Here is an 11,770-nt window from a genome sequence, read left to right on the forward strand (position 1 = left end):
AGCTATGCAATCCACTTTCGTCAGATTCATAGAAACAAAGAAACAAGAATAATTTTCCATAAGTGAAGTTCATTAAGTACTGCATCAATGTCTCCAGGGACTTTAGGGTCTCTTATAGGATGTCTTGTGAAACCTGAGGTCCTCCAGCAGTCTCAGAAAACTTATGTTTGTTTGAAGAATAAGTGTCAGGAACCCACGGTGGCTTTCAGACAAAAAGCTATAAATATGTGAAATCAAATGACCTTTGGAATGCTATGGATATCTGCATTCTCATCAGCTAGACCAGTGGTCCCCAACCCCCGGGCCATGGACTAGTACTGGTCCGTGGGCCATTTGGTACTGGTCCACAGAGAAAGAATAAATAACTTACATCATTTCCATTTTATTTATATTTAACTCTGAATGATGTTTTATTTTTTAAAAATGACCAGATTCCCTCTGTTACATCCGTCTAAGACTCACTCCTGATGCTTGTCTCGGTCACTTGATACATTGCTGCTAAAATTAAACCCATAAACTAGCAAAATGAGTGAAAAACAAAATTCCATCGAAAGTTTTTTTGTGAAGTGGAAGAGGGCCAGTGAGGAGACAGAAGAAGAACCTACGACCTTGAAGAAAAAGAAGGCTTCATTTAACAGGCAGTACCAGGAGTCCTACTTGAAGTATGGATTTACCGCAACTGGTGATTCTCATGCACCAAGGCCGCTCTGCATAATATGTGGCGACCGGCTAAGTAATGAGGCAATGAAGCCTTTAAAACTGCTTCGCCACTTGGAGACCAAGCACCCTACTTTAAAAGACAAGCCTTCTGAGTATTTCGAAAGAAAAAAAGCATGAACAAGGACAGAAACAATTACTGGTGGCCACTACATCAATGAATGTGAGTGCACCGAGAGCATCATACTTGGTGGCTAATCGTATTGCTAAGGCTAAGAAGCCATTCACCATCGGTGAAGAATTGATTCTTCCAGCCACTAAAGACATTTGTCGTGAACTTCTAGGAGAGGCTGCGGTTAAAAAGATAGCACAGATGCCTCTTTCGGCTACCACCATCACACGGCACATTGAGGAAATAGCAGAGGACATTGAATCACAATTATTGGAAAGGATTAATAAATCACCATGGTATGCTCTCCAGGTTGATGAATCTACAGATATTGACAACAAAGCAATGCTACTTGTTTACGTGCGTTATCTTTATCAAGAGGATGTGCATGAGAATATGTTATGTGCACTATCATTGCCAACCAAAACCACAGCCGCAGAACTATTTAAATCGCTGGATGACTGTATATCAGGAAAACTGAAATGGTCTTTTTGTGTCGGCATATGCACAGATGGAGCTGCTGCCATGACCAGAAGGATGTCTGGTTTAACTACTCGGATTAAGGAGGTTGCACCTGAATGCGAGCCTACGCATTGTGTCATTCACAGGGAAATGCTGGCTAGCCGAAATATACCACTGGAATTTACCAGCATATTGAATGATGTTGTTAAAGTTATTAACCACATCAAAGCACACGCCCTTCACTCGCACCTGTTCGAGCAGCTTTGTGAGGAAATGAACGCAGAGCACAGACACCTTCTCTTATACACAGAAATAAGATGGTTATCCCGAGGGAGGTTCCTGGCCAGAGTGTTTAAATTACGAGAGCCACTGCAGAGATTTTTCTTAGAAAAAATGTCACCGCTAGTAGCATATTTCAGTGATGAGGAATGGGTCGCAAAACTCGCTTACTTGTGTGACATATTTAACCTCCTCAATGAACTCAATTGGTCACTTCAGGGGAAAATGACAACTGTCTTCAAGTTGGCAGATAAAGTAGCTGCATTTAAAGCCAAACTGGATTTGTGGGGACGACGCGTGAACAGGGGTATATTTGACATGTTTCAAACATTCGCGGGAATTTTGGAAGAGACTGTGCCCAAGCCTTCATTGTCCCAGCTGGTGCATGACCACCTGTATTTGCTTTTAAAAGGGTTTGAACGCTACTTCACAACCACAGAAGACCCATGAATTGCCAAGGAATGGATCTGCGATCCATTTGTCAACAAACCAGGTGAATCCAGAGTGACTATGCAAGAAGAGGATCAACTACTGGAGATCGCAAATGACAGCGGCCTTAAAAATGTTTGAGACTACAACTCTGCTGGTGTTCTGGATTAAAGTCATAGCAGAATACCCCGAGATCGCCAGAAAAGCAGTAAAAACCCTGTTGCCATTTCCGACGTCCTATTTGTGTGAAGCAGGATTTTCTGCAGTGACAGCAACCAAAACAAAATTATGGAATAGACTGGACATAAGCAACACACTTTGGGTGTCATTGTCTCCCAATACCCCTAGATGGGACCGTCTCATTGCAGAGAAACAAGCTCAGGGCTCCCACTGATTTAGTGTTATGGTTGTTGAGAGATAGGCTACTATCTCTCATTCTATATAAACATTATAATAAATAACCCTTAACTTACAATATTCCTAACAATGGTGAGTTGTATTTTTCATGCACTTTATATTTGTTTTTGTGTTGTATCTTATTTTTAAGGCATGTTTAATCGTTACCATAGCGACTGGAAAGTGTTTGGAGGCAGAGAGAATGTTACTCATGTTATGTTGTTGGTGCGATGTTAAGAGGACGCGTCTAATAAAGTTGCATACGAGTACACAGTGGATTCATGTTTATTTTTATTGTCGTAGGTTCATGATTGGTAGTGAGCCTGAACCTATCATATTACATATTGATGTCAGACATGAAACATTGTCAGAACAACAAGTTTAAATACAGCCTGAATAATGAGGACATGCTCGTTCCTCCTTTAACTTAGCCCAATGAATATTGTAAGTTTGACAATTATATTTAAAAATACCAGTTTTTATGCCAGTCGCATAATTTTATTTTGTGCATTTATCCATCCCACCCTAAAGGCCAGTCTGTGAAAATATATTCTGACATGAAACTGGTCCGTGGCCCAAAAAAAGGTTGGGGACCACTGAGCTAGACCTTGGCAGTAATAGATATTAAAATTAAGTTTGGAATTCTTTACTCTCTCAAATCTGCATTTTCTCAATTTCACACAGAAGAGCTAAGATTCTCCTCATTACCACTCAATCAAAGAGCCGAGGATCTCCTACTCTTTGACAAGGAGATCTTTCACCCTTTATATTGAGGAAGCTCATCTGCTAAAGCTATCTCTTTCCTTAAATTAGAGGCTTCTTCTTACACTTTTGTAGGAACAATAGTTTGAGACTATCTAGATAAATGAATTAGGAGCCTCCTTACAACATAAGCATTAGTGAAACCTGCTGGGTGGGTAAGAAACGAGGTTTGGGTTGTGGATGTGCCCTTGTAAGATGAAAATGTTGAAGACCTTGAATACTAGCTCTGCTCTGATTTTGATGGTCTGCCTCTGTCTCAGCCCTTAGCCTGATGGACAAAAAGGAGGACACAGAGTGTTTAGGACCATTAAGAAATTACCTGGTGCCTTATTTAACCAATCATGTTTATCTCAGCATTCTAGCACAGAATCCCTAGGAATTGTACACTGTTGAGAGGAATAGGAAGAGAAAAAGTAGCTACTAGGTGAGGCTTGGTTAAGTTCTGAGAAGTACAGGATAATAAAGATGTAGGTAGTTGACTTAAAGAACCACAAAGGATATTGTCTAGAGCTCCCAGCCAGTGGGCACCTATACTGTAAATGCTCTCCAATCCAAGCAGCGGTTATCCAGCGTCCCCTCCCTGTCAGGCACCGTTTTAGACACAGGAATAAAGCAATGAATTACATCAGGGTTCCCGTTGTTAAGGCCACCCCGATGGAGCACATCTCTCCAGAGCTTAGAGGTGGTCAGTCGGTTGTTGTCCGAATCTCCACTGGTCTCTCCACCAACTAATGGGCTAAAACCTGTAATGAATCTGTAGCCTCTGTCCCACTTTAAGTCGTTGCGCGGCTTCCAGGCTAACAGTGGTGAGAAGGGAGGGGCAGGGCGGAGGCTGGGACGCCGTGACCTCATTTCATTCGCCACGTTTCTCTTTTCTTGGGTGCGCTCACGTGACCACCTTCTCCTAAATAAAGTTGAACAGTTCTAGGCTGCGCTCAGTTGCTGAGGGCGACAGCACCAACAGTGAGCTTCTCTTCTAGCTGCAGCAGTCCCCCGCTAGCACCCTCCCCTCCCCCACACCATTGGATTAGAGTCATCATCAAGGGACCAGTTTCGTGCCTAATACTCCAACCACACAGGTAGGAAGGTCCGCTCCTCCATTAGCTGAAAAGGTGGGTGGGTGGTGGAGCTCTGGCACTGACAAACAGAGCTGGGCTGGGGGGAGGGGCTCCGGAGGTAAAGAGCAAGCGCTATGCGTGAAGAAACACTTGTAAGGACTGACGAGGTTTGTACGTGTGGGTACTGCTGAGCGCGAGGCTTTGGGAAGGCAGCGTTGGACTCCAGATGGGAAAAGTGCGGTGTACGGGGGTCCAAAAACCGAGGGTTTCTCTCCAGCCCAGCTTTAACCTTGAAGCATAACCTTGAGCAGGGAGGCTTTCTTAACCTCGCTTAACTTCAGTTTCCCCATTTGTAAGAACCAGGCTCAGGCTCCCGCCGATTGCATCTAGTAATGCAGCTGGAGTCGTGGAAGAGACAATGGCAGAAAGCGTGGCGCACCTGTGCGGAGAGCTACAGACTTGAGGCACCGTGACGGAGCCCACTCTGTGGGGCAGAGGCCTCCTGGAGAACGGGGATGGGACGGACCTATAGGGGCGGGATGGGGCGCTCACCCCTGGGCACTCACCCCTTGGCATCCGTGTGCGTTTCCAGCAGCAGCTGTGGACAGAGCTGGGGTCCAAGGGCCCTACCCTGGTGCTGCTGGCTCCTTCTAATTGGGAAGACGTCCAATCGGATTCCTGGGCCCTCCCTGGCCACCCCTCCCCAAGAAGTATCTGCTCTGGGATCACTGGGAGAAAGGGAGAGGGAGGGAGAAGGGACGAGAGAGTGGGAACGAATTGGGAGGGAAGGAGTGGCTGTGTGTGTGGTGGTGGGCGGGGATACCGCCTGGAATTCTCAGTCATCAAACCGGTGCCAAGGACGCTGGTGCCAAGCCTCCAATCTCAATTCACGAGGGCCCTCTACCTCAACACAGTCTTTAAGGCAACAGCTGAAAGACCAACCCCTGTCTGGAAAGGAAAGCAAGCTGGAAGCTTACCCTCCAGGAGCCTAGGGGCAATGATCCCTCAGCCCAAAGCTGAAAATGCTTTTGAAACACAAAGGTTTCATACCACATTGAGGGAGGAGTTGGGGAGGGAAGGAAAGAGTAGGTGGGGTAGAGCAGGCCCTAGTACTGGCCTAGGCAGAGGATAGCCCCTATTCATTCCAGTTGTTTATCTGACATCTCCCTCTGACAGCAGTAACAGCTGCACCAACCAGCTGAATGGCCTGGAAGATGGAAGCCTGAAGGGGAGAATAACGCCCTGAGGCTGGGCCTTCTGCATTGGATCTCAGGTATCCTGGGGAAGGGTGGATCCTGGGAAGAGTATAAGCCCCCAGCTCTTCGCTCCTTTTGAGTCCTACCTAGACTGTTTCCCCCTCCCCATTACCTTCACTGGGCTAGGGCTAGGTAGTGCTTCTATCTTGAAAGCAAATATCTTATTCTATCCCTGCTAGCAATGCACTGTCAACTGCCCTGATTTGGGAGTGGTAATAATTTCCCTCTCACAGTACCACCACCTCCATTTCCATCAACAAGTAAATATTAAGACCCCAACCATTAGCAGGACCTAAGATGGGATTCAAACAGGAAATGACAATTCAGCAACATGGTCTGATGGGGCAGATAGAGAACCATTATGATGATAGACTCACTATCCCACCTCAGTTTCTACTGTATAAAGTAAGGTTTATGTTAGTCAGAGATGCAAGGCTCTGTGTTCATAAGACACACACACACACACACACACACCACACACATACACACGATTCAACCAGAAGCTAAATTGTGTGGTAGAGCTTAAGGTGTCAGCCATGACTTCATATTGTCTATGTCACTTAATAGATTAATTTTTCATTTGATTCCTTCCACCAGACAGATTAAAATGAAAGTCAATGTATACCAGCCAGCAACCCTAATTGTGGGTGGTGGGAGGGAATTAATCTGTTAAAGCCATATATCTAGGCTCAGCCAAGGAAATAGATGTACAGATTGTTGTGGGAAAATAAAGAGATGACAGTAATTTTTTTTTTTTCATTTTTCCGAAGCTGGAAACGGGGAGGCAGTCAGACAGACTCCCGCATGCGCCCGACCGGGATCCACCCGGCATGCCCACGAGGGGGCGATGCTCTGCCCCTCTGGGGCCTCGCTCTGTTGCATCCAGAGCCATTCCAGCGCCTGAGGCAGAGGCCACAGAGCCATCCCCAGAGCCCGGGCCATCTTTGCTCCAATGGAGCCCCGGCTGCGGGAGGGGAAGAGAGAGACAGAAGGGAAGGAAAGGGGGAGGGGTGGAGAAGCAGATGGGCGCTTCTCCTGTGTGCCCCGGCTGGGAATCGAACTCAGGACTCCCGCACGCCAGGCCGACGCTCTACCACTGAGCCAACCGGCCAGGGCCGACAGTAATTTTCAATGTGCGGCTTTCAAAGATGGTCCCTATGCATGTCTACATCTGCAATGCAACCATGGCTGCCTCATCTTCCTTTCTAGTGGTTTTAAGTGGAGAATAGCTCAGCATCAGACTACCAAAGTAAGTAGTGTGCTGGTGCCAACCCCTCCTTAGCAACACTGTTTTGGGAACTGTGGTCCTAGAATATTTGACTGGGACTTACTGCTTTATTGCTAAGCTGCTTTAAGAGTAGCTGTATTTTATGTTTTGTTTACATACTGTTGCCATTTGAAAATTTTTTAGATTCAGGTTCGATGCAAGACTTTTTTTATTACCACTTATACTAAAGTATACTTATACTAAAGAATACTTATACTAAAGTATACTTATACTAAAGTATACTTATACTAAAGTATAACATACACATACTAAAGTAAAACATACACATACAATAACCACTAATTACTCTTATATCAAAGTGAAAGTTTGAGGTCATAGAGCAGGGGTTGGGAACCTATGGCTCGCGAGCCAGATGTGGCTCTTTTGATGGCTGCATCTGGCTCGCAGACCAATCTTTAATAAAAAAATAATAACGTTAAAAATATAAAACATTCTAATGTATTACAATCCATTTATTTCCTACCGCTCATGTTCATGGTTGCAGGTGGCTGGGGCCAATCACAGCTGTCCTCCGGGACAACACCAAATGTTTATTGGATAATGTGTAACGTACACAGGTCGTTGTATGGTTCTCATGGAATTACATTTTAGAATATGTGGTGTTCATGGCTATCTCAGCCAAAAAGGTTCCCAACCCCTGTCATAGAGTCTCGATTTCTGTTCTTTTTTTTTTCTTGCATGTTTACTGAAGTAAAATCCATGAACAGTATGGGAGAGATTTTTCTTTGGGGACTGGTCATAAGAAATAGAATAAGGGTATGACAGAAGAAAGTGAAGACCACAATATATCCTTAGAGTCAGTGATAAGTGATCAATTTGAGTTGTTTTTTACAAAGTTCCTGGAAACTTCAGATGATAGATTTCACAAATGAGAAAAGAACAAGCTAATAGACTTGAACATATGAATATGACACTATAGGATTCATTTTCATGATGGTACTTGAGGCAGGGTTCTGAAGGAAGGAGGCTGGAGGCCTTCCATGTATCTGTAACTTATCTTTCCCCTCTGTATCCTCTGTATGCACCACACACACACACACACACACACACACACACACACACACACACACACACTCTTTCTCTCTCTCTCTCTCTCTCTCTCTCACACACACTTTAGTTTGATGAATTTTTGTTGAAATTACTTGAACTCAATAAGTGCCTAGAATTGACATAAGAATGATTTTATCTGAGACCTTCAATTACTCCACCCCACCCCCTCATTCCTTGTCCCCTGGAATTTCTCCTTAGAGCTTAAATTTAGCTAAACAGAGGAAATGGGACAGGACATTGCATAGATATAATGAAATGATTAATTACCTCATTTAAACCTTCATTGTATGTCCTGTTATTCAAACCAAATCTGTACTTTTAGTGAATGATTTGTATACCTAATTGTGAAAGCCCCTTCTGATGTAAATAATTGTTCATTCATGTGATTTAAAAGTGGCATGGAAGAGAAGGGGCATTCTGGGTTTATTTTCCTTCTGTGGACTATTCCCATTACATTAATAATATTCCAGTTTTAGAGAACAAAGGTGAATGGGGGGAGTTTTTTTTTCCTGAGAAAAATATGTATTCTTCTTAATAAGTTTATTATTTTATGTGAAGATATTATACATGAAGAAGAGTTGGCCTTGTTTTAGAAACCTCTATCCCATAAGTTTGGCCTCAGCACAGAACAATCAATGACAGAAATTCTTTTGTGAGTTGTAGTGTCCTGATGGAGCCAAAGTCCGTTGCCATGAGATGATTTCCATGGTCTATTGAACAGCAAAGATGAGACTGGCTCTTGGACACAATCTAGACTGCACAGTCAATAGATCTGCTTCCATCAATGCCAAGGCTGCTCTGATTAATGAATGGGGATAGATTTCAAAGGTTTTGAAAAGGAGTTTGTCAAAGCACACTACTTTCTTTGGTTGCTCAACAGCAGCTCTCTGATTCAGACAAGTACTTCACCCTGAAGCTTTAATCCATGACTTGATTGGCATTGAAAATATATCTCCAACTGTACAGGTTTCTTTATTGAAGCCAGAAAACAGATCTGGAAGGGGGGTGATGTTCTCTAAGCAATAATCCGGCCTTTTGGGGGGAAGAACATGCAGAGTGCCTTAATACGTCTCTGCCCTCTAGTATTGCAAAGCCAAGGGAAGAGAAATGCAAACTTTCCATTTTGTCTGGCTTGTTTTAACATAATACATGGGTCACTTTAAAAGCAGGAGCTACAATGTAGGGGCTGTTGAAATGCAATGAAATAGAACCCCAGCTTCCCTCTCAAAAGATGAACTTACCTTCTCATTTGTGTGTTCAATTTTCTGCCATTTTATTCAAAGAGATTTACATAATGGTGTGGTCATTCAAATCTTTGGATGTGAGTAAAATATAACCCTTATATACTCATAAAGATACTATCAGAAGCTGCATTTTTATTTTTTTTTATTTTGAAACATTATTTTATTTCCCAGGTTTGTACCCTTAAATATGCTATCTTCTCTTTTTAGCACAGTGCACCATATTTCCTGCCCTAAAGCTTCTCTAAAATCCAGCCTCTTCTGGGAATTAACATATTGTGGGAGCCTATGTGCTTCTGATTAGGGAAAAGTGCTAATTTACTTCTTTTAATAATAACAGTATGCCAATTTATAGTAAACAGGAGTGTGTTTTAACTGTAAAGTGCTTAATAGCACAGTTAATTTGTGATCAGGCAGTCCGTTCCCTGTTGCAAGAAGGGCCATGCGACAGACTCCTGTTAAGAAATTAATAACAATTTTAGTATATATAATTATTTTGGAGGTTGAAAACAGTACAGTGCTATTGTATGCCACAGGTTACATGGGTTGGTGTGTTTCCAAAAATGACTATTTTACCTTGGTTTCAGATAATATGGTTCTTTAACTAGAGTTAAAATACTTACCAAATACATGCAATTCTGGCCTAGGTTATTTTTCTAGGTTCCCAATTTTCAATAATTCTAGCAAATGCTTAATTCTTCATTAACTGGATTTTAAAGAAAGTGCTTGTTGCCAAAGGATGTAAGCACTAACATCAAAGAAAAAGGAGACAAGGTTCTGCTGGTAATCTCTATTCAAATATCATGAATATACTCTACTCAATCAGTGAACTGCCCGTGTCTTGTATATGCTGCATACACTCTTGGGGTTTTAAAACTTCTTAAAATTTAACTTCAGTAGCTGTATATAATGGAAAATTGACTCCACTCTCTTCAAAACCAGCTCCTGAGGCCACCTAGTGGAAATCGCTGCTGTTTTCCTGAACAGAGAACCCAAGTCCTCTCTTCTTCAGCTATCTTCAAACTAGGAAGCTGTGAGGGGAGCAGTTTCCTTGTTGCTTTTTCTTCCAATGAGATCACCCTTCAATTTAGGATTCATGCCTACCTTCTGGACTTCTGAGGACTATGTGAATGTTGATAAGCTGAATGCAACCATACAGGCAGAAGCCACCCAAATGGAGGCTCCACTCTCCTCCACAGTGGCCTTGATAATAGTGTTGGTAATTATTTTCTCATTGGTAATGACTTCTTTTGTGACATACTGTTTCCACAAGTGGAGGCTGAAGGGTCGCAAGCTCCAGACAGCCCAAGAAGAATATCAAAGAGATCAGGAGAAAAATATATTTCATAGCTTTCCTGATCTTATTTCCTAAAAATGCAGTAAACTGACATGTGAAGTGCACCATTTGCAATGTAACATAATATGACAAGAAAATAAAAAAAACTTCATGAAATTAGACGAGATAAAGAAATTATACATGAAAAATAAAAAGTAAAATAATATGAAGTAAAACCTTGGGCAACAAAATGATATACTGCAAAACAACATGAAGTGAAAGGAGAGGGGAAAAAAAGACAATTGTACAATTAATTATAAAAGCAAGAGTTAATGTTGTAGCTGATCTGTTGATTAACCTACTTATTGTTTGAAAGTTGCCTACAGTTTTATTATAGGTTATAAGCAACTTGGTGGTAGGTTTCTTTTTGTTTGTTTGTTGTTGTTCATTGTATAGTGAAAGCAAAGCTATCACATATTTTACATCTATATTTTATTTACTCTTAACCTTTGATTTAGTGGTAGGTGTGAGAAAATAGAAGTTCTGTAATGCTCATTTACTTACCAGTGGTGAGCAGCTGAATATACAGACAGGAACTTTGTTTAGTATCTGACTTATAATATGGTAGCTTATTTCTTGGCTTGTAATATTTGTCATGAAGATGAGAAAAAGAAAGACATGGCACATGTAGCTGAGATTTTTAAGTACTGACTATTAGAACATAAGTAAACGGGCTGAATTATAAGCAGTGTTGTTGCTTTTTTATTATTTTAAAGAGGGGGAGCAAAAAACCAACTTCAAAACAACGATTACCCCTACCTCCTGAAGTTTTGCTTAAGTTATGGCTTGCCTGAAGTTAATATCAATTAATGTTGTCTATGTTTGAAACAGAACTATTATCTGGTGATACTTGCTGTGTGTATACTTGTTTTGATAAGACAAAGTAGTCATTATAATATGAATGAGATTATTTTAAAGAGTATGTGTTATTTAAGTAGTGCTCACAATGAAAATGAAAATTTCTTGGATGTTGTAAATGAAATATACTAAGTGATACAGATTCAGTATAGAATGTATTGTGGAGCATACCAGTTATTGGATATGAAAGCAAGTAAGCAAGCAGTCATACTTTGTGACTCAATAAATATATACATTAAAAATAAAATGTTAATATTTGGATGCTAAAAAAGCTATTGTCTTTGGATAAAATTATCTTTATTAAATACTTAAGGTAGAGAAGGGCTGGGTGTTAAGGTCAGTAGAAAATTTCTGCCCATCAGAGGATGTCTGAGAAAGAAAAGAAAAGGAGTAAAATTGAAACAAAAGTATTTCTACAGAGCATAGTTTTAAAGTCTCAGAGAACAAAAACATAGAGATAAAATACATTGTCTCTGTTCTCAATGAACTTGAGTTTAGACTCAAAATAGACACATAAGAAAAAACTAGG

The 11,770-nt window shown here is 41.5% G+C and overlaps 1 long non-coding RNA gene across 1 annotated transcript; it reads left to right on the plus strand.

Annotated features, from left to right (window-relative positions):
• The first annotated feature begins 2,736 nt into the window (after positions 1 to 2,736).
• Positions 2,737 to 11,494, plus strand: LOC136386109 (uncharacterized). Its single transcript, XR_010747892.1, has 3 exons — positions 2,737 to 4,233; positions 5,389 to 5,485; positions 9,990 to 11,494. It is a non-coding gene; the product is annotated as an uncharacterized lncRNA (long non-coding RNA).
• The last annotated feature ends 276 nt before the right edge of the window (positions 11,495 to 11,770 follow it).

This window comes from Saccopteryx leptura, chromosome X, assembly GCF_036850995.1.
Source record: "Saccopteryx leptura isolate mSacLep1 chromosome X, mSacLep1_pri_phased_curated, whole genome shotgun sequence".
Taxonomy (NCBI): Eukaryota; Metazoa; Chordata; class Mammalia; order Chiroptera; family Emballonuridae; genus Saccopteryx; species Saccopteryx leptura.